We start from the raw sequence: 23,850 nt of genomic DNA, 5'->3' as shown, positions 1-23,850 counted from the left end.
CTGTGTCTCCCTCTCTCTCTCCTCTCTCAAAAATACATAAACATTAATTTTTTTTTTAAAGAGTACACTTACCTTGATGAGCAGTGAGCAATATATATAATTGTTGAATCAGGATATTGTACACCTGAAACTAATAAAATGCTCTATGTTAATTATACTGGCATTAAAATTTTTTAAAAGATTTAGAAAAAAAATGAAACTAATAAAATGCTCTATGTTAACCATACTGGCATTAAAATTTTTTAAAAGATAAAAAATAGTGTGCTGAGACTCACACAAAAAACAACTTTATAGAATATTATAGGTACATTCTCTAAGACTCAAACTTAAGACTTTGCTGGGGTTTTTTTTTTGTTTTTTGTTTTTTGGGGTTTTTTGGGGGGCTCATAATTATGGGTTCTTAATACAAGTTCCATTGCTAGAATTTTTCTAAAGTGAATGAATATTATTCTATTCATTCTTTCTCATACCAAATGTATTCATAAGTCTATTGAGCTTTGCTTTTGAAAGAAACCCATTTCTAGAACAGAATGGGAGTAAGAAGCAAAGGTGAGAGAATTTGTCAGTTTTGAAATACATTCCATTAACTGATTTCCTTTTAAATAGCTTGATTGTCAAGACTACTTTTGTTATAATTCATCCATTCTGGTGATAAATAGAAATTAAAAACCAAAGAGGAGAAAGCCTGAGAAAATGAGGTAGAGAAAAACAAAAATATTTTAAGAAATTGAGGGAACTTTTAAACAAAGGAGCATAGTTGGAGAATATCTTATACATTTGAAGGATAGATTTCAAGTACTGAACTGACATTAGAGGAGTAAAAAGGTGAAATGAGGTTACAAAAAAAGAAATCTCATGATGCTGCCTAGAACTAACCTAGTATGAGTTATTGTTTGGGTTTTACCTTATTAATTGTGTGTATAAACTCTGTGGTTATAATATCATCTGACTGAATCATAATTTAAAGAAATTTAATGTAGATGCATCTTTCAAAGGCACAATACCGAGGAGTAGATTTATTATGAATGCAGCTGTTTGGAGCTCATTAACTTAGAAGGATTGAGGTATGTTTAAAACTTTGCATCAAAATGAGTGAGAAACTTGCAATATTACAAAACAAGTCAGGTAGCTACTTGCTTCAGGTGAATCCTTTGGTATTATAAAGAACTCCCACAAGTCAGATAGTTGATAAATGTAAAAACACCCAGTAGTGAATTACCTAGGAGCACAGTCTCTGACAAACTTCAAAATACCTAATCTGATGAGTAATGTAGAATAAATTAATTTGCATAAGCAATGTAGTATACACGAAATTTGCTTTTTTAAGGACTTAGCTTGTGTGTAGGGTATTTCATGTTTGTTATGATTTAAAGTATATAAAGAAATTCTAGCTCCATTACTTCCTTCCATTTATTATTAAATCTTTCAACAAAGTTGTTGAATTTCCACCTCTTAATGCTATCTCTTGTGAAGGTGATTTTCTTCCACTTTCTGCTTCCACTTATGATGCAGAAGATGAAAAGTTTATGTCCCAACCTACCAACAAGAAAAAGATAAAGTGTAAATCCATAACTCTTCTTGTAACCATCAGAAGGTGAAGGTTGCAGTGTAAACAACTAGCCAGAAACCCATGGAAAAAGGCACCGCCAAAGAGATATGACTTGCAAATTGTAGATAACCTAGGGCACAGAGCAGCATAGGTAAGATTTCAGCTAAAATTTTAAACAATTGCTAAGATAATGATGTAGGTGAACCAACATGAGTTCGTTCCTTGCTGAGTCAGACACCATACAGGTTGTTACATAAAGAAAACTTTTATTTGCAGCAAATAAGGAGATATCTCAGGGAATGGCTTCCAAAACCATGACTTTCCTAGAGAGGGTGAATGGGTTCCTTTTGTTTAGGTTCAGGATAAATATTTAGATAGCAAAGCCTTGTCATCCTTTGTAGAGGTGGGCATAAGGTCACATTGTATGTTATGTAAGTGGGGCCAAGTCCCCTCCTTGGGCAGATATGTTAATATTATAATGAGGTAAAGGTAATTACAGGTCATTCCAGAGGTCATTCCCTGGTCCATCTGCTCAGGAAAGAGTCAGATTTAGCTCAACCTGTTTGGGTGGTTTGGGCAGATTGGGGTTGGGTAGATTTTGTGAGGGTAGTTGCCATCACCTTGGAAGTGGTTTCAGGTCTCATTTTCTGAGTTAAGAAGAAAGATGCAAAGAAGAGCTTAAGGGAAACTTTAAGATAAAGGTTAGTGAATACAAATAGGTATTCAGTAAAGACCAGGTCTTGGGGTCTAGCTGGTGACAATTTAAGTTAATGTGAGAGTATAGAATTCCTGGGAGTTACAGAAATGAGACAAATTTGTTCCAACTTGTAGGCTCTTCACAGATCCCATTATGTGCATCTGAGGATTAGGGCCAGAGAAATAGTATTAGACCTGGGTGGGGTAGAAGCCACCATGATTGGAGCAACAAAAAACTGTCCAGAACTTGATGCCCTAAGGACAAAAAAAAGCTTAATCCCCTTGGTGAGAGTAAAGACTGAGATCCCAATGACAGATGAAGATCCATTGCAACTGAGGGAAAAGAACAGAGAAACATGAGCTAACAAAACAAACAAAAAACACTACATGTGGGAAAGGGTAAGTAGATGTACTGGGTCCAGGCAACTGGACATCTAATGCTGAGGAAAAAACACTAAGAATAGTTAAGAAGATAAACACATTTGAAGTTTCAGACTTTTTTAGTAATCAATTTTTTAAAATATGCGGAAAAATTTTTAAAAAATAAAAAGTAAACAAAATCATTATGTATAGAGAAGATTGGAACATTATCAACCAATCTGACCTGATTATTTGCAATCCATGCAAACAACACAATACACATTCTTTTCAAATGCACATGGGATATTTCCCAAATAGTCCCCACTCTTCCCCTCTCTCCAAAAACAAAAACAAAAACAAAAACAAAAACAAAAAAACCACCTTAACAAATTTAAAGGATTACAATCATTCAAAGTACATTCTCAGATTAAAACAGAATTAACCTAGAAATCAATTATAAAATATATCTTAAAATTTCCCAGATATTTGGGAAATTAAAATTACAAAAAACATATAGTCAAAAGAAAGTTAAAATGAAAATTCCAAATATTTTGAATTAAATACAAATGAAAACACAACAAATCAAAACTTGTAGGATGCAACTAAAACTATTCTCACAGAAAAATAAATAGTATCAAGTCCTCATAAGAGAGGAGAGAAAAGGTCTTAAAATAATGACTATACCTCTATCTTAAGAAACTATTGAAAGAAATTAAAATTACATACAAAGCAAGTGGAAGGAAGGGGATAATAATGACTAGAGAAGGTGATAATGACAATGAAACCAGAAAAAACATTTCAGGAAATAAATGGAAGTTGGTTCTTTGAAATGATCAATAAAATTGATGGACTTCCAGCCAGTCAGAGCAAGATAGACACCTATTACCAAAATCAGAAATGAGAGAGAAGACATTAATACAAATCCTAAAGATTAAAATGATATTTAGGAAAAATGGAAATTAGGATACATTAAGTACAATTTTATGCCAATAAATTTGACAAATAAATTTCATGAAAAATGCAAACTTCCAGTGCTCACTTGAGAAGTTGTGGCTTTGCCAGCTCCTCTGGTTCTGGGTCTCTCACATTTCCACAGTCAATTATGGCTTGGCTGGAAGTTTCTGTGCTCTTGCTCACACATGTTGTTATTGGCAGGATTTAGTTTCTGTACACTGTTGGATTGAGGCCTCAGTTCCTCATGAGCACTTGCCTGGAGGACTCCCCAGATTCTTTGCTCTTTGGACTGCTTTATAAATCATCTAACAACATGGCATCTTGATTCATGAGAGCAAGCAAGAGAGAGGACATGAAAAAAAAAAGCTAGCAAGACTAAGCTATAGTCTATTATAACCTAATCTCAAAAGTGACATCCTATCAACTTTGCCATGTTCTGTTTATTAGAGGCAAGTCACCAGGTCTAGCCCATATCAAGGGGACAGGATAATAAAGTCCATGAATAACAGGATGTAGGGATCATTGGAAGTCAGACTTGGAAGCTGTTTAGTACAGAAATGATATCAATTCTACATAAAGTCTTTAGAAAACAGAGGAGGAGAGAATACTTCCCAATATTTGATGAAGCTAGGATTACTGTTGGTGTCGGTGAAAGACAAAATAAACAAAATGAAAATCTAAGCTAAAGACCAATATACTTCATGAATATAGGATGCAATAATCTTCAGTAACATAAAGCAATGCAAATTTACCAATATTTAAAAGGTAGCTCATCCAAGAACAAGTGAGACTTATTTTGGATGTATAAGACACATTCAACATTCAAAAATGAATCAATGAGATGCATCCCATTAAAACACCAAAGAAAATTTATATAATAATGTTTGATAGAGATATAAAACACTTGGCAGCATTCAATATCGATATGTGATTTTTAAAACAGCAATTTAGGAACAGGAAGGGAATACTTCATCCTGATCATGTGTTTCCAAAAATAATATATATTTATGACATTTGTTGGTGAAAAACACAATCTACATGCAGCAAATGGCAAATTGGACATGAAAATTAAAAGTACCTGCTCTGCAAAAGAAATTGTTAAGAAAACGAAAGAAAAAGCTATAGACTAGGAAAAATATTTTCAAAACATATAACCGATAAAAAACCTAGTGATTGACACTTGAATGACCTTCACAATAGCTGAGACTGATGAGAGTTTATGTATTTCCACTGATATCAGTATATGCTTGTGTATAAAAACATGCACTTTCAGAAGGGCCTGTAGAATATGGTTCCTGAAAATCCAAAGTGTCTGTTCACAACTCTGAATTACAGTTCCCTCAATCTAAGATGTGTGAGTACATTTTATCCTTCACTGTTTTCAAACAAGAAAGAATTCCAGATGTCTAAAGGGAAGATATCAAGCAAAAAAAAAAAAAAAAAAGACAAAAAGAGAATATAAAGTGATAGAATACAAAATTCAAGTTAGGTGGCAATGATATTTGATAGACCATTTTTTTATAACATACTCAGAATAGTATGTTGATGGCTTGTGTAACCTAAATGCATACTGTTATCATTCTTTGCGTTAGGATCTAGATTCACAGGGGTTAAATCTTCATCTCCTATGTGCCAAAGATTTCTGTATTTTCAAGGACTTATATGTGAATATAAATAAATGGTTAACTCTATTTGTGATTTCTTTCTTTTCTTAATTTGTCATTTTCCAATGTGTCCCATATTTCTCCTTTTCCTATACTAGGACATCTGCCCATTTAGGAGAAGCTTTTTCTTCCTTGATCCCATCCCCTAATATTGGTCATAGGTGCCAGGTATATGAAGCTACGGTTTAATAATAACAGTAACAACAAGTGGATCTATATCATCGATATAGATAACATAATTCAATATTAAATGTCTCTTTTCTTAACAGAGCCTTTACCTGAAACTGCCACGCAGTTGTCTAGATTCTCGCTTTATCTATTGCTTTTATTTCTTTCTCCTTTCTTCTCTTTCTGCACATTTCTGATGTTTTTAAGTTTTTATTTGTTTTCTTTAAGCAGTGATTTTCACTGCCTCTTTTTGCTATTCTTTAAACACTCAAATCACACAAATTCATCCCTGGTCTCTACCATTTCTTTTCCCTCTGCTTGGGCCACTACCCCTCCTGCACACTAAATGGCTCACTCTCTCATAGCGTTTAGGTCTTCATGTAACTGAAGTTTTTCTTAGGAACCCACCTAGCAACCATTTTACCTTGTATCTATCTGCTTCACTTAGATGAAATTTATTTCCCCATTACACTTATTACCTAGTATATTACGTACTTTATTTATTTTGTCCATTGTCTCTATTTCCCATATACTAAATTATAAAGTCTGAGTAGGTATTGAGTTCTGCATTTGGGTTAGGGTTTTTCCTCTTTAAACTAGCTCAGGGAAGAAATGAACTATTGTTCACTATAATCACAAATTTAATATTTTAAATATAATTGGTGTCTATTACGTGTTGTTCCCCCTATTAATTTTCCAAGATAGAATTCAGTATTGGAAAGTAATAAACATGGAACATGGGTTAAGCTTACCTTATGTCTCCAATATTGATCAGTACTGAGCATATGAAAAATAAGTCTTTTTATCAAGAAGATAGGGGGTCCTTCCGAAGTAGTTATTCTTACTGTATATTTGAATCTTCCTCGGTTTGGGGATGTGGCAGTTGTGGGGGCCACTCGTGCCTGTTGAAGCAAAATCAAGTAAGTGTGAAGATTCAAAAATGAATGGGAAGAGTAAATCTGTAAGCCACATATGAGATTTTAACAGGGTCACCAAACCAAGAATTAGCAGAAAGCAACACAAACATAGCCTATTGAAAGGCAGGAACTATCACTGAAGGCCATTGAAAGGCCATTCCTATCACTTAAAAATGTGACTCACACATTAGAAGGGCTCAAAACATTATTTGTTGAATTTATGAATTTATATGTTTAGAACTAGGGATAGGAGGACCAAACATGAATAAGAATCAGTGAAGTTAGAAAAAATATATATTTGGAACGGATTTGGATTCAGCCATGTTTATAATTATTCTCATGATATAACACACAAAAGGATCAGTTATATTTAAAATCTTAGGATGATAATTTCAAAACATAGGCCGGATGGTCCTTATCATGATATGTCACCTATTTATCCCCTTTAACTAGATACCAACTATTGTAACATAAGTAGTGTGTGTTTGCACTAGGCTTTCTTTGGTCAATTTAGTTTAGCTAATCAGTAAAGAGGACTGAACATTTTTCTTTTCAATCCTGAGCTTTAATGGTCAGGTACAAAATTTGCCTTCTCATTGGTGAAACTGTGTTAACAGATAATAAGAAAACCAAACATAAAAGTAATAATAAAACAAAGATGAAGTAACATTATGTATGATTAAATGACTTGGTCAAAATATTTTTTTAGATCCATTGAGATCTCCTCTGATGTTTTGTATTCTTGATGTTTGGTAATGATCATTTTTAAAAGGGATTTAAAAAGGAAGCAGATTACATATAGTGAAATGCTAATGTATTGATATTATTTATATATTCTTTTGAATAAGCAAATATAAATTAGAATGTAAACTGCATAATTCACAGTCTGTAATTCTTCAGCATCACCTCATTTTCTCTTTGAAACTGTCTTAATATCAAACACTGTAACCAATAGAAAAAGTGAACAGATGGTAATTTAGTGCTTTAAGAATGTATTTAATTTAGTTTAGTATGACTTACAAGTTAGGTGTTTTTAAATACATTGTCTTCTCGATTCTCATTACATAGTTAGGTTAATGGGGCTAAAATGATGGTTAATTTGATCTTGGTCCAGTGAATCATAATAACAAAATTTAAGTTTTTAATAACTTTTTGAATAAGTGAATTGGATTGTTTTACTTAAGGAAACCTGAATATTATATACAAAACCTATTATTTCTATGAATATTCTTAAAAAATAAGAAATAAATTCATTTAAATAATTATTGAGTGTTACAACCTACTAGTTCATCACTGTTCAAAGTGGTAGAGATTTGACTGGTATAAAAGACACAATTCATCTTTTCATGATACCTCTCTTCCTTTGAGAAAAAGATCAGTGAATCATTGTATAAGACAGAGAATTAAAAAATAATATTTGCTAATCATTAAACTATATTCATTTAATTTCTTACCAAATGATATTGTAATTTAAAGACTTTTGAGTGTGAGCGCCTGGGTGGCTCAGTTGGTTAAGTGTCCAGCTTCAGCTCAGGTCATGATCTCATGGTTTGTGAGTTTGAGCCCTGAATTGGGCAGTGTGCTGACAGCTCAGAGCCTGGAGCCTGCTTCAGATTCTGTGTCTCCCTCTCTCTCTGCCCCTCACCTGCTCATGCTCTCTCTCTCAAAAATAAACATTAAAATTTTAATTAAAAAAAGACTTTTGAGTGCCATATTAATTCTCTGAGAAAAACTCTGGAATAGACACTGGAGAAGTACAGAGAGGTAACATTTAAGTTAGTTGAAATAGAGTTTAGCAACATCTTATAGTTTGTTTTCCAGCTTCATTGACAAATAAAAGTTACGTATGTTTAGAGTGTACAATGTGTTGATATATATCATATATATCAATATATATCAATATATATATATATAATACATATAGTTATACACACACATATATACTGTGAAATGATTATCACAATCCCATTAATTAACTACCATGTCCGTTACCTCATATAATTAACTTTTGTTTGTGTGTGTTGTAAGAACACTTAAGATCTACTCTTTTAATATTTTAAAGTATACAATATAGTATTATATACTATAGTTATGTATCATACTATATATTAGATCCCCAGAACATATCCATCTTATAACTGAAAGTTTGTACCCTTTAACCAATATGCCCCTTCCCCACCCCCTATCCCCTTGTAACTAGTGTTCTATTCTCTGATTCTATCAGTGTGACTTTTTTCAATTCATCTTGCAAGTGATATAATACAGTATTAAATATTTTTTCTTTGTTGCTATTCCTTAAAGAAGAAATTTTTGGGATTTATGAGTTTGCCCATAAATTTTAGTACTCATTATAATATATAAAAATAAGGAAAGAGTTAAAATAACAACATATTTTACTAAAACTTATGATTCTATCCTGAATAATGTATTTAAATTTTCTTGCAAAATATATGTTGAGTACCTTCTGTATCATATCCTATGTTAATAGCCTGAGTTATAGATTTGAACATGACAGTCATTCTACCTTCCCTTATAGAGCTTAATTAAATGAGGTAAAAGAGAACATTATAGAAATTACATCTTCTTGTACAAATTAGAAAAGGAAGAGACCTATAAGTATATATAACATAGGAAATTAATTTTATATCTAGAAAACAGTTAAATTCTTTAATGAAAAGTAACATTTTAGTAAAGATGAAAATGACGACCGGGGAAGGAGAAAATTAAATGCAGCATAGGGGAAGAATGATTTGGTCAGAAGAATCTACAGGAAGAAAGAGGTAAGAGATAATATGTTAGAAAGAAGAACACAGCACATAAACATGAAGTAAGTGATGTGAAAAAAGTCAAATTATACTACCTTGTAGGCATTCCCTAAAGTGGGCTTAATGAAACAGAGTCAAATGGGGTTTTCAAGCTAATAAATTAGTCAGATTTTTATTTGATGAAACTCACTGACAGAATTATGGAGAACACAAATAATAGTATTAGAAGGGAGTGTATTTGAGGCTCTAGCATGATTCTGGGCATTGGTGCTGACAGGAGATAAAAGGCACTAAGACAACACTTTTGGGTTTAGTAATTGATTTTGAATAGACCATAAGGAGAGGAAAGGTCAAGGAAAACTCACAGGTTTTTGACTTGAGCAACCAGATGGTGATTTGCTTCATAGAGATTTCTGAAGAATGAGATTTGTTAGTTGAAGTAAATAACTATGCATTGGAAATTCTAAACAGTAGGTACTGAGAGACACCGAATGCAATGTTACCCAAATAAGTGGACACAGAGTTCAGTAGAAAGCTTTCCATATGAGCTATGAAAATGACTCATTAGATCATATATGGTGCTTTATGTCATAAAACTGGTTGAGGAATCAAAAGGAGAGAATATAACAAAAAGATCAGAGGCCCAGAATAAAGATCAACATTTAAGAGTTGATTTACTATATGAGAATGTATGAGGATGGAAATTTTTTCTTCTTCCCTTTTAGGCCTAGGTTGGTATTCAGTAACAAATGACACATTAGTAAAAGAAAAGCATACAAGTTTAAATTTTATGGGACGCTGAAGCCCTCATAAGGAAATGAAGACCCCAAAAAGTGGCAAACTTGGAATGCTTTTATATGATGTTGAACAAAGAGATGCAATTGTGGAAAAGTAACTAAAATAGTGGGGAGGCTGAATAAAGATGAAAACTATTCTAACAAGCCCTGTTTATATAGAATTTTCTCATGCTTACCATCCTATCCTTGATAAAAAGAATCTTTCTTTTCTTTTTGTATAGGGTGGACATTTTCACATGGGATTTTTATCTCCTTTTTCAGGAAGAAAATGTAGAGATCAGAATACCCTTCTGACTAATACAGTAGTTTGCAGAAATGGTCAATTTTGTTGTATAATATTGAGATGTCAAGGAATCAAAAACATTTCTTTGCTAAATGTGGGACGACATTTTGTGTATAATATAGACAGAAGTCAAGATGGAGTGGTTTAAAAATAACTCAAATTGAGGAAATAAAAATGGGAATATAAAGAATTCTACAAAATTAAGCCATGAAGAGGAGAAAAGAGAAAGAAGGAGACAGAGTATAACATGGGACAATGTAAGGCAGATCAATTGGGTTATATTCTGCATCATAGGTTGATATGTCTAATGTTTATATCAAGCTCCACTAAACGTAACATCTTAAGTGAATTTCTTTAATTTTATTACTTAATGATTTGTTCAAGAACACATAGTTATTAAGTGGAAGAGTTGGCACATGAACATCTCTTCCTTTATTTAATTGTGTGTGTGTGTGTGTGTGTGTGTGTGTGTGTGTGTGTGTGTGTGTGTGTAGGATCCATGGCCAGTGTGGGGCTTGAACTAACAACCTGAGATTAAGAGTAGCATGCTCTGCTGACAGAGTCAGCCAGGTGCCCTGTGAGTTTAATTTTCATTTTATATAAATGTTGTTAAGAATGGTGCTTACTTAAAAGATACTTGAGAAATTAGTAAGATAGGAAACAAGAATATTTTCTACTGGAGGTAAGGGCAGACCTTGGGCTGAGGGAAAAAAGCAGAAAAAAATATGCTATCAGGCAGGCCTGACCTAGTGAAGTCCTAACACAGGGAATGTTATGCATTTTCTTTAAGAGGGAAAGCGGACATTGCAGCACCTGGGTGGCTCAGTCAGTTCAGCATCCGACTCATGATTTCAGTTCAGGTCATGATTTGGTGATCATGTCCTGCATTAGATTGGGCCCTTCATTGGACTTTCTGCATCTCTCTCTTCTTGTCTCTCTGTCCTTCCTTGCTTGTTCACATACATACACACACTTTCTCTTTCTCTCTCAAAAAAAAAAAATTAAAAAAAGAGGAAGAAAGCAGACACCAAGTGGAACTGAAGGTGGGAAAATTGGTCTGGAAATCATTAGTTGTAAAACTTTTAGTAAGTGTTTATTGTTTGTAAAAAAATGAGCTATGAAAACTGGGCATGATGATTTTTTTGAAGGGCGTTATTTAAAAAAATGCATTATTCATTATAAAAAGCTAATAAGCTTCCTTGGGGAGACAGAGTATATAGGTTATTTTCAATATTTTGTTATTGGTGGTAGTTACATGGATCAGACCAGTATAAAACAGATGTCATCCCCATTATAAACAAACTCTTTATATTTAAACATGTATCTCTGTTCAAATTCCAATTGTGATACTAAACTTCTCTTCTAGCTAACTATATTTACTAAATGCATGCATGCATGAGTCATGGTTCTCCAGAGAAACAGAACCAACAGAATATGTGTGTATGTATGTGTGTGTGTCTGTGTGTGGTATATATGTGTGTGTGTGTGTGTGCGCATATATATATATGTGTGTGTGTGTGTGTGTGTGTGTGTGTGTGTGTGTGTGTGTGTTTATACACATACATATATCTATCTATACACACACACATACGTATGCCTACACATATGTGCACACACACATATACACAGAGAGACAAAGAGAAAGACTTCTCTTTTGGAGTTTGCTCACATGATTTTGGAGACAGAAGTTCAACCTGCAGACCAGAGACCCAGGGTAGAGTTGCAGTTTGAATTCAAGTGCAATATGCTGTCAGGATACCTTCTTGTTCAAGGCAGGCCAGGCTATGTTCTTTTAAGGCCTTTAGCTGATTGGATGAAACTAACCTACATGATGGAAGTAATCTGCTTTACTCAATGTTCACTGATTTAAATTTAATTTCATATAAAAAACACCTTTGGGGTATCTGGGTGAGTTGGTTAAGCATCTGACTCTTGATTTCAGCTGAACTCATAACGTCATGCTTTGTGAGTTTGAGCCCTGCATTGGGCTTCATGCTGCATGGAGCCTGCTTGGGATTCTCTCTCCCCCACTCTCTCTTTCCTCCCCCGCCAGTTGCATTTGCGAGTGTGCATCCTCCCTCCCTCTCTCTCTCTCTCTCAAAATAAATAAACTTAAAAAAAACACCTTCATAGAACACCTGGCATGTTTGAATGCATATCTGTGCACCATGGCCCAGCCACGTTGACACATAAAATTAAGCATCATAGTAAACTATATGTCTTTGCAAATGTTTTGTTTGTTTAAGAGTTACCAAATACTGGGGCGCCTGGGTGGCGCAGTCGGTTAAGCATCCGACTTCAGCCAGGTCACGATCTCGCGGTCCGTGAGTTCGAGCCCCGCGTCGGGCTCTGGGCTGATGGCTCAGAGCCTGGAGCCTGTTTCCGATTCTGTGTCTCCCTCTCTCTCTGCCCCTCCCCCGTTCATGCTCTGTCTCTCTCTGTCCCAAAAATAAATAAACGTTGAAAAAAAATTAAAAAAAAAAAAAAGAGTTACCAAATACTGCTTTAGACGTTGTGTTATAATAGGGAGCCCTCTACACTATTGGTGGGAATGCAAACCGTGCAACCACTGTGGAAAACAAAATGGAGTTTCCTCAAAAATTTAAAAACAGAACTACCCTATAACACAGTAATTGCACTACTAGGTATTTATCCAAAGGATACAAAAATACTGATTTAAAGGGTACATACACCCTGATGATTATGCCCTATTACCAACAACAGCCAAATTATGGGAAAAGTCCAAATGTCCATCAACTGATGAATGATAAAGAAGAAGTGATATATATGTATATATATGCACACAGATACATACAATTGAATATTACTCAGTAATTTTAAAATATTACTTGCCATTTGCAATGACATGAATGGAGCTAGAGTGTTATGCTAAGTGGGATAAGTCAGTCAGAGAAAGACAAATACCATATGATTTTACTCAGATGTGGAATTTAAGAAACAAAACAGATGAACATAGGAGAAGGGGGAAAAAAAAAGAGGGAGGCAAACAGTAAGAGACTCAACTACAGAGAACAGAGGGTTTTGATGGAAGGGAGGTGGAGGGGATGGGCTAAATGGGTGATGGGCATTAAGGAGGGCACTTGTGTTGAGCACTGGATGTTATATGTAAGTGATGAATCACTAAATTCTACTCCTGAAACCAGTATTACACCATATGTTAACTAGAATTTAAATGAGAAATTTGAAAAAATGTAAATAAATTTTAAGAAGTTATGATAGAAAAGAAAAATAAGGAATTTTAGTAGTTACCTTATTTGTTTAATGTCATCTCTTTTGCTACCATAGGGATTACCACATCTGAAATTGTTGATACAATGCCTCTGTTTTTTAAAAAGGAAACTATTTACTTTTCCCCTTTGACAATTGTGGTGTTTTCTGCAGAAAGCCCTTGGATTATCTACTCTACATATGATAAATGCATGAAAAAGCCATCCACAATATAAGTTTTCAGTGATATAACCATGCTAACATAAAAAAAGTAATTTATTGAATGTGAACTACTTTAGTATTTACAGAGATGCATAACAACTATTTTCATTATTTAAGTGAAAAATTAGAATAGCAATTTAATCTTAAGTATGCTCTCCAAACTGTAAACCCAGCAAGCAGTGCTCTAGAAGTTGGCACAGTTAGATTTCAATAGTGATTATCTAGGGGGTAGAATTATGGGTGATTATTGTTTTATACTTATGCATTCTGAATTTTTTAAAAAAGAAAAAATAGTATGCATATTTATTTTTAAACAAGCATTTTTTTTTCTAATGCTGTCTCATTGAAGAAAAATCCCTCCCTTTCAAAACTACTTAATTAGTAAACATTACCATCTATCAACTCCAGTTGAGTAAAGCTATTTTTTATCTTTCTAGGCCCAGATAGTCATTATTATAAATTGAAACAGGCTCTTATTCTTAATGCAAGAAAAGGAACTTAATGTAATCATTGTAATGAATTTAGCTGCACTTCGGAAAGTAACTGAAAATATATGAAATGAGACTATTAAGTACAGATAGTGTTAATGTCTTACAACATCTGCCAATTAAGTATTCTGTATTGATTAAGACTTTTATGGGATTAGGTACGTATTCCTTGCATAGCTAGTTGCAAGCTATTTGCCATCATCTACACATTTAGGGTCAAGTATTGCAGCTGTGATGCAATTGATTTCTTCATGACTTCAGCAAAATAGCATGAAATAGTTCGATAAACACATAGAAGCTTCTTCAGTAGTGTATTCCAAGCTATAGCTGTGCCAAGTTGGATCTGAATTTATATACGAGATTCTAGGTTGGCTTCTTTTGCACTATAGAATGGAAGCTTAATAGGGATATAAAATCGGTGTGTTGATAAGTAAGCATTTGTTAAAATTAGAAATTCCAATAAAATGAACTCTAGAGGTAATAGATAAATTGTTTGCAGTATCAACATGGAAAGGTGACTATGACTTAATTTTTGGAGATACTCCTTTTCAGACAACAACGGTATAAATAATTATTGTACCATAATTTATGTTATGTATTAAAATGAATGGGATGTATATTTTAAACTGACATGACGGTCTTTGGAAAAATTCAGACAATGAAAAATGAGTAACATAATTGGGTAAAGTTTCTGTATTAGTTCTGCTTCAAAAGAGGTTAAGAAGCATTTCAAGTCTATGATAGCAGATATTTGAGGGGAAGTGGAAAAGAATATCTCTATGGTGTAAAATATATTCAAAGATAAATCTATTATCTACTAAAATAAACAATATTTCACAGAGATAATACCCTATGCCTTGATTTACAGGCATATTTTGTAACTATTTTGTAGCATATTCAGTCTACTAAGAAGTAAAAACTGTTGTGTGGACTCCGTCATTCTGAATGAACTCTACTTTCACATCAAGTGATCATAATCAAATAGTAGTCTGTTCATTTAAGGAAAACATACTTCTTCTTGTCCTGTGTAAATTGATACCTACCAATTTATTTATTTTCTGTAAACAAACTATCTGTATCAATGTCAAGTAATAAAGCTTGTATGTTACACCTTACTCCATCTGAGCTCATGGTTAAATCCCAGATAGTTGAAATATAGGACACCCACTCAAAACACTTCAAAACCCCATGTATATAATTATAGAAAACATTTTCTTTTGTACAGTTTGTCATACACGACAGAGGACAATGTAGACTCTATGAAAAGTTCTTTTGATAATGGGCCCCAGGCATGGGATGCAGTGTCCTATTACTTATAGTGTAATAATGAAATTAAACTGGACGTTCACCCGTGCTCAATAAACTTGGAACCAAGGTGATATGGATGGGTAATATTTTGTAGATTTTGGTGCCATGGCTAGGCCAACGCAATGATTTTTAAGAAATACAATCCAGTAGATTAATCCACTTGGATGTTTTAAATTTTCAAGTGTATTTCTTATGATATTGGGGAATAAAGTGTTGGCAACAATGGTGGTAGAAGGCTAGTCACAGAGCCTTTGACTTTGCAAGTCCTCCAAGAGATAAAGGAAAAATTCTGACATTTTATATGTGATTTGTTCTCCTGAATTCTTCTAAGAGTCTTCCCGGAATGGTTTATATAGAGAGTTTGTCAAAGGCTGTGGTATCAAAATTAAAATTGTAATATACTTCAATTCTTAGATGAATTATATCATGGTTGTGTGTGCTCATGTGCATGTGTGTATACATGTAGATATGTGTGTAATGGTGTATACTGTTGCCGGGTATTAAATTGTTCAAATCTTGACTAACAGATATTTTCCAAGCCTGTCTATTATCTAATTATTATTTTTATTTATCTGGCACCTAAGTTACATTATAACATAAGGCCACATTCAAATTATCACAGATAATAATCTTGATAACAGGTTAATTAAGAGAAAGAAAGTTGATAGTGTGCTTACTAGTTTGCTATGAACACTGCATTCACTTTTATCATTTTATATTTAAACTTTTTAGTACTGTTACTAGTAATAATAGTAAACAGTGATAGATATTTAACATAGAACTAAAAAACTGAGGAGTTAAAAAGTACATAATACTTTACATCAAGTGTTAAATAATATAAATATCCCATAGTGTTTTCACCAGTATAATACACATGTGTGTGCATACACATACACATGCACACACACAATCACACACACATACTCACCTTTCCATATAACTCAGGTAAACTAGAGGGGAAAAACCATGATGTATTAATTAGAGCTTTCCAGGGAAACAGAACCAATAAGAAATTAGATAGATAGATAATAGATAAGGGCATAGACATAGATACAGTTATAGCAAGAGAGAAAGAAAAAAAAAAAGATTAATTTACGTTAAGGAAATGGCTCACGAGACTGTAGAATCTAACAAGTCCAAAATCTGCAGGGCAGGCAAGCACACTAGGGAAGAGATGATGTTGCACTTTTGAGTCCAAAGAAGTCTGAAGGCAGAACTCATCTTCCTTCTGTGACCACATACTTTTCTCCTAAAATCGAAGAAAGATTAGATGAGATTTATCCACATTATGGAGGGTAATCTGTTTTGCTCAACATCTTTTTAATGACATACTAATCACATGTAAAAATATACATTCACAGAGAGATTAAAAAAACAGTATCATAGTATAGCCAAGTTTACACATAAAAATGATTATAACATATATAATATTTGCTACCGCTGTACTATTTTACTTGTAGAGTTTTGTATGTACAAAGATTTTTTGTAAGTGATCAATGTCTGCAGCTACTCCTGAAGGTTTTGCCTATTTCTTCTGGTGTTCCCCAGGACCTCCCAAAGCAAATTTGATGTAATCCAACAACACATATTTTAGGTTAGATCATCTTCAACATAATTAGTAAATTTGATAAAATAAATTTAGTCACATTCATGCATTGTAACAAAGATAACGTATTTTTCTATAAAATAATACATACTCTTCATATTAATATTCTTGTGTTGAATAAATATTATTTCGTAAGTAAATTTTAATTTGTTAATATTATTTTAACTTCTGAAAGTACCAGTCTTTCTTTAGCTACTACTCTATTTTTAAATATTTGGTGTCTCCATTTTTTGCTATTTTATTTAAGGCTATAATAAAATCTGTATATGTTCACATTAGCCTTGGCATTATGAAATAAGTTTATATTTTCTTTATGCAATTAACTCACTGCCCCAAACTAATAATTTTCCTTTTTCTTATGTTTTAAATAAAAGTCTTATAGCATTTATTTTAATGATCTTCCATATTCCCCTTTTTTTCTTATAAATTTTTATAAAGACTGTCACTGCTTCTAGTTCTGAATTTAACAAGAATCTGCACAGTTGATTGTAGCTATATTGTGATATTATTATAAATTAATTATCCATAGGCTAAATCAATTATTTTGCCAAACCTAGTGCTATGTATGAACTGAATTTAATACTCTCTCCTCAAAATTCATATGTTGAAGCCCTACTCGCCATGAATTGGAATTATGATCTTTAAAGAAGCAAGGTCAGAAGGCTGGAAACTTGATCTGAGAGAACTAGCATCTTTATAAAAGAGGAAGGGACATCAGGGATTCCATCTTTGGCACTGAGGATAGTGAGAAGTTAGCCTCTGAGAGCCAGGAAGAGGAGTCTTACCAGAAACTGATCCCTGTTGTAATTTTGATCTTGTATTTTCCAGACTCTAGAAATATGAAAAAGTAAATTTCTTTAAACAATTTTTTTGATGTTTATTTATTTTTGAGAGAGAGAGAAAAAGAAAGAGAGACAGAGTGTGAGCCGGGGAGGAGGAGACAGAATCCAAAGCAGGCTCTAGGCTCTGAACTGTCAGCACAGAGCCCAATGTGGGCCTCAAAGTCACAAACTGACCTGAGCCAAAGTCAGACCCTCAACCAACTGAGCCACCCAGGCACTCCATGAAAAAGTAAATTTCTTTTGTGTAAGTCACCTAGTCTATGGTATTTTGTTATGGAAAGTCCAAGGAAATTAATACACGTGCATAAAGTTTAAATGAAAAAAATTTATAGTTCTCCCTAACAAAAGATTTTAAAGTTTCAAAATAACTGGTTCAGAATTATATTAATACATAATTCCATACTATAGAAATTTTCATTGTCCTTCTTAGTAAAAAAAAAAATCCCAAGAATATATAAAATAAACATTCATTTAGGTAAACTTTGTTAACTCATATGTAAATAATACACCACACATTTCCTTATATATATATTATAAAGTGTAACAGCTTTCATGAATCAGCATAATGCTATTCTTTTGAGATTTTTATTATTTGTAACTGGAACAATAATACGCTGATAATGATGGATCAATTAGAAGTGAGGGAATTATAATTTTCTCTTTTTAGTATATAAGTTTATGTATATATATTATATATATTATATACATATATATGTAATATAGATACATTGTGGGGTGTTTTTATATATGTACATCTGCATAAGTATCTAGAATTTATTTAATTTTCATTGCTCTTATGTTTTAATCTTTCATAATGTACCAAATTATTGGGGCTCCTGGGTGGATCAGTCGGTTGAGCAGTCAACTTTGGCTCAGGTCATGATATCATGACTCATGGGTTCAAGCCCCACATTGGGCTTGCTGCTGTCAGCGGGCAGCCTACTTGAGATCCTCTTCCCCTTCCCGCTCATTCTCTCTCAAAAATAGACTTAAAAAAATAAAAAAAGAAAGATTCTCTCTCTCTTTCCCCATACATCTCTCCCCCCTCACATGCTTTCTCTAAAATAAAATTTAAAAAAAATAGTGTACCAAATTATTTATAATACTTAATATGTTATTAAAGTACGAGTACTGTCATTTCTCTGAAATTTAAATGCCTTTTGTTGTGCTTAATCTTCCAGAATAATGCTTGAAGCATTTATCTATTTTATTATAGTAAAGAGCCTTACTATTGGAATCAGTACAGACTCATATTAAGAATGTATGCTCAGTTTCAGTGTAAAATCCAGTTTAAATTTCTTCTTGTATGTGAAATCCAAATCTGTCAGTAACTGTGTGGCAACCAAAAACATTTCTTAAACCCTGGGCACCTCAAATTTCTCATTTTCAAAATGGATATTACAATATTGTAGGTTATTATAAGAATCATGTAAATAAATGCAGTTGAAATGCTAATATTTGTATGTATTATACATTTAAGGACTTGATAGACATCCATCATTATTCTTAACAGTAAAAGTAGTATTAACTGAGAAGTTAGAATTTATCAGAAGACGGAATTTTGAGGGTGGACACAATTCATTTATCCCAACCTTAGGAGCAAAGTACTAAGTGTTTTCCATTAAGTATGATGTTAGCATTAGGGTTTTTTTTTTTTTTTTCTTAATGTCTTTGTATTTATTTTTTGAAGGAGAGAGAGAGACAGAGCATGAGCGAGGGAGCAGCAGAGAGAGAGGGAGACACAGAATTCAAAGCAGGCTCCAGGCTCTATGCTGTCAGCACAGAGCCCGACTCTGGGCTCAAACCCACCAACCTTGAGATCATGACCTGAGCCAAAGTCAGATGCTCAACTGACTGAGTGCCCCAGCATTAAGGTTTTCATAGATCATTTGTCAGATTGAGAAATTTGCTTTCTATTTAGTCTTATTTTGCTGAGAATTTTTACATAAATGAATGTCTTTTTTCTTGATCAATTGATATGATCATGTGGTTTTTCTGCTTTAAACACTAATTTATTTTAATTCAGATTATCTTCAAATTGACCTTGTGATTTCTTCTTTGATTTAGGTGTTATATACAAGCATGCGGCTTATTAATTTCATCTTCCAGATACTATCGTTGCTATTGACATCTACGTTAGTTCTTTTTTGAAAATGACGCTTTGTATACTTTCAATCTTTTTTAATGTTTATTTTTGAGAGAAAGTGATTGGAGGAGGGGCAGAGAGAGAGAGATTGGGAGTCAGAGAATCCCTAGCAGGCTCTGAGCTGACAGAAGAGAGCCTGGTGTGGGGGTTTGAACTCACAAACCATGAGATCATGACTTGAGCCAAAGTTGGACACTTTACCAACTGAGCCACCCAGGCGCTCCCTGTATACTTTCAATCTTTACAGACTTAATGAGACTTGTTTTATGGCTCACCACAAGGACTATTCTTGTGTATGTTTTTTATGCTCTTCAAAATAATAGGTACTGGTTTTCAGAAAATTTTATTCTGAAAGTATGCTGGATTACTTTACCAATATCAATTAGCCTAAGCTTATGGTAGTATTAATTTGCTTTATAATTTTAGATAGCAGAATGTTGAAATTTCCAACTGCAATAATTTTCCTATTCATTCAGTTCTATCATGCATTTTGAAACTCTATTATCAGCTACATACATATATCTTTTTGTTCACTTGATTCTGTATTATGGGGAGATATTCTTTTCAGTGATACTATTCCTTGATCTGAAGTCTACTTTGATAATACACAGTCCACCCAAGTTGGCTTTTTTTAAGAAGTTTCACTATATATATATATATATATATATATATATATATATATATATTCACTATATATATATATATATATATTCACTATATATATATATATATATATTCACTATATATACACACACACACATACACACATATATATTCCATTACTTAGTTTTTATTTATCTATGTCTATATATTATAAAGGGTTTTTGTAGATAGCCAAAAAAGGATCTTTCTTAAATCTGCTAATCTCTGCTTTATCTTTTTCATTAGACCATTTAATTTAGTGTTATTATCACTATGGTTCTATTTATGTATAACACATTTCTATATATTTTCTATTTTCCTCATTTGTTCTTTTACCCACCTTTTGTGCCTCTTTTATATTATTTATTGTAATTCCACGTCATCATATACATATATATGCATGCATATATGTTACGTGTGTTTGCCCAGAAATATCATATCACTTTGAGAATAGAATGGCTATGCATGCAAACTTAAACTATGCAGATACCACCCGTAAGAAGCCTTGCACAGTGCCCACTGGACCAAGATCAGAATGGAGTAAGACGAAACCTCCTATATCAAAGAACATGATCAAAACCCATTTCTGCTGTGGCTAAGCATAATTCATTAAACCCTCAAGAAACATTACAGAATCATTAAATCACTTGACAAAAAGGCAAGGCCAACCGTGGAAGGAGAATAACTAGATTTTTCTGGTCCTTACTCCACATGGCATTAGAAATACACACTGGATCTCTTTGGACAACCCTTGAATCTACCCCTACTTCAATTCCCCAGACTTATGTTAAATCTGATAAAAAACCGAACCACATGATCTACAGGACCCTTGCATAATCTGTCTCTAATTTACTTCACCAGATTATCCTGAATAAAGTTCCCTCCGACTTTTTTATACCAGATGCTAGGCCTTCTTTCAAGACAGAATATGCTCATGCTTCATCCCCGACAGTAATTATACAGGCTTGTTCCTCTCCCTGAGATCCTCTCGCTTCCCTACCTTCACCTCATTATTTCCTACATATATTTAAATGAATTCTCTGATATTAACTCTTCATAGAATCCTCATAAACTAGGTAAAACTTCTCATTACATAGCTCTTATATTCCTATTTATAGCAATCTTTTACAATTGTAGTTTCATATTAATTTGTATGATTACTTGAGTTACATCTTTTTCTTTAGTAAACTATAAGCTGCAGGAGGGAACTTCTTCTGTACTTTAAGCCCATGTTCACTATACTACCTCAAGCAACCAAAGTAATCCTTGGAGAACTGTTAGTATTCGGAACTTATTTGTCCAACAGTAAAATTAACACATTTGTAGGAAATTTAAGGTGGAAGAAGGACTTCAGGATGAGAGATCAAATATGTTTTTTTCTAACAGATCAAGTAAATAAATATTTGAAAAAGATACATGAAAATATTTATACTCCCAAAACATTTAGTATGTATAGGAAGTTAGTTATTTAGTACAAAATATTTAGTATGTGTAAGTGGTATTTCATGTGTCCTGCTACATATGTATATGTGCATATACATGTGTGTTGTATGTATACATGACATAGGTATTCTTAAGCTAATGATTAACAATAAAGGTATTCTTAAACTAATAATTTACCACAGAACACATTTTAAAATTCTTTGTAATAATATATTTATGCCTCAAATATTAATGTTGAGATTTTTTTTATAAATATTCCAGAATTGTGCAGTAGCACTTGAACTGAGGGGACCTAATTGTAATTATGGCCAAGATTCTGGTGTTGAGAAAGTTTAGATAAAATGAACACCGCTCACATATAATGAGTACTTTAAAACTTCAATTCCCATACATACCATTTAATATAATGTTAAAATTGTCTTTTCTTTGATAGTATAAATCTTTGTCATCACATGGTTGCTTCCCATTTCCCTCATAACTGCGTTGAGAAAAATAGAAAATTTTGTCACAAAATTCTCCATGTTGAAACTCGAGTGGCATTATTACCATTCTCTAGCTTCTGACTTACATTTTGTTCTGTATTTGTTTTTTCTTGGAATAAAGTTTTCTGTTTTGTTTTTGCTTTTTAAATCATCTCTTAGGAGCACATGGGTGGCTCAGTTGGTTAAGCATCCGACTTTTGATTTCGTCTCAGGTCATGATCCCACAGGTGGTGGGATCGAGTCCCTACTTGGACCGTGCTCTGATAGCGCAGATGCTGCTAGGGATTCTCTCCCTCTATCTCTTCCCCTCCCCTACTTGTGTGTGCTCTCTCTCTAAATCAATGAACCTTTAAAAAATATCATAAAGAGAATCAAGTTATTCCTAGTTCTTTCATTTAATGTTTATTTATTATTGAGAGACAGAGAGAGACAGACTGTGAGCAGGGGAGGGGCAGAGAGAGAGGGAGACCCAGAATCCGAAGCAGGCTTCAGGCTCTGAGCTGTCTGCACAGAGCCCAACATAGGGCTCGAACTAACAAATTGAGAGATCACAACCTGAGCTGAAGATGGATGCTTAACCGACTGAGCCACCCTGGTGTCCCCCTAGTTCTTTCATTTAAATTGATCTCTAGCCTTTTTTCTTTCTAGTTCTAAATCACACATAACTAAATTAGCTTTCCATTGCCACTATAACAAGTTCAACAGCTTGTAACGCCACTCATTTATTATACAGTTTATCTATGTCAGATGTCTGGCACAGTGTGACTGGATTCTCAAGGAATGAGCCATGGTTGAGGCTCTCATCTGGCCCTCAGGTCCTCTTTCAAGTTCACTGGCAGAATTCAGCCACTTATAGTTGTAGGACTGAGAATATTCATTTCTTTAACCAAATTCCCTCTTCATATCAAGTCAATAAGGATGTACTGAATTGTTTTTATGCTTTAAATTTCTCTGACTTCCTCTTCTACTCTCTGCTTTTAAAGGATCATGTGATTACCTTGGGCCCACCAGATAATCCAAGATGGCTTCCCTATTTTAAGATCAACTGATTAGTAACTTTATTTTTATGTGTAATATTTCTTCTACTATGTAGCATAATATATTCATGAAGTACCAGCAAGTGGCAGAAATGATGGGAGCCAAAATTCTTCCTACTATATTTCCAATTATATTTGTTTCCTTGAGTTATACAGATATCTATATACTCCTTAATTAAGAAATAATATTCCCTTGGTTATGTCATCCCAACCCCATTTCTGTTCTTAGAGTTGTTCATTATATACCTATAAT

General features: G+C 33.4%; 1 long non-coding RNA gene across 2 annotated transcripts; it reads right to left on the bottom strand.

The window, feature by feature from the left end:
* Positions 1 to 193: 193 nt before the first annotated feature.
* On the bottom strand, positions 194 to 22,949 carry LOC102900375. Of its 2 annotated transcripts, none has more exons than XR_002743064.2 (4): positions 22,474 to 22,949; positions 16,496 to 16,648; positions 6,144 to 6,293; positions 194 to 3,879 (listed from the first exon to the last, which is right to left on the bottom strand). It is a non-coding gene; the product is annotated as an uncharacterized LOC102900375 (long non-coding RNA). The 2 variants fall into 2 exon arrangements; XR_006599555.1 differs by lacking the exon at positions 22,474 to 22,949 and adding an exon at positions 17,791 to 17,844.
* Positions 22,950 to 23,850: the final 901 nt, after the last annotated feature.

This window comes from Felis catus, chromosome B3 (assembly GCF_018350175.1).
Source record: "Felis catus isolate Fca126 chromosome B3, F.catus_Fca126_mat1.0, whole genome shotgun sequence".
In the NCBI taxonomy this organism is placed as follows: domain Eukaryota; kingdom Metazoa; phylum Chordata; class Mammalia; order Carnivora; family Felidae; genus Felis; species Felis catus.
The sequence above is the reverse complement of the archived record's forward strand: the minus strand, read 5'-3'. Positions and strand labels throughout refer to the sequence as shown.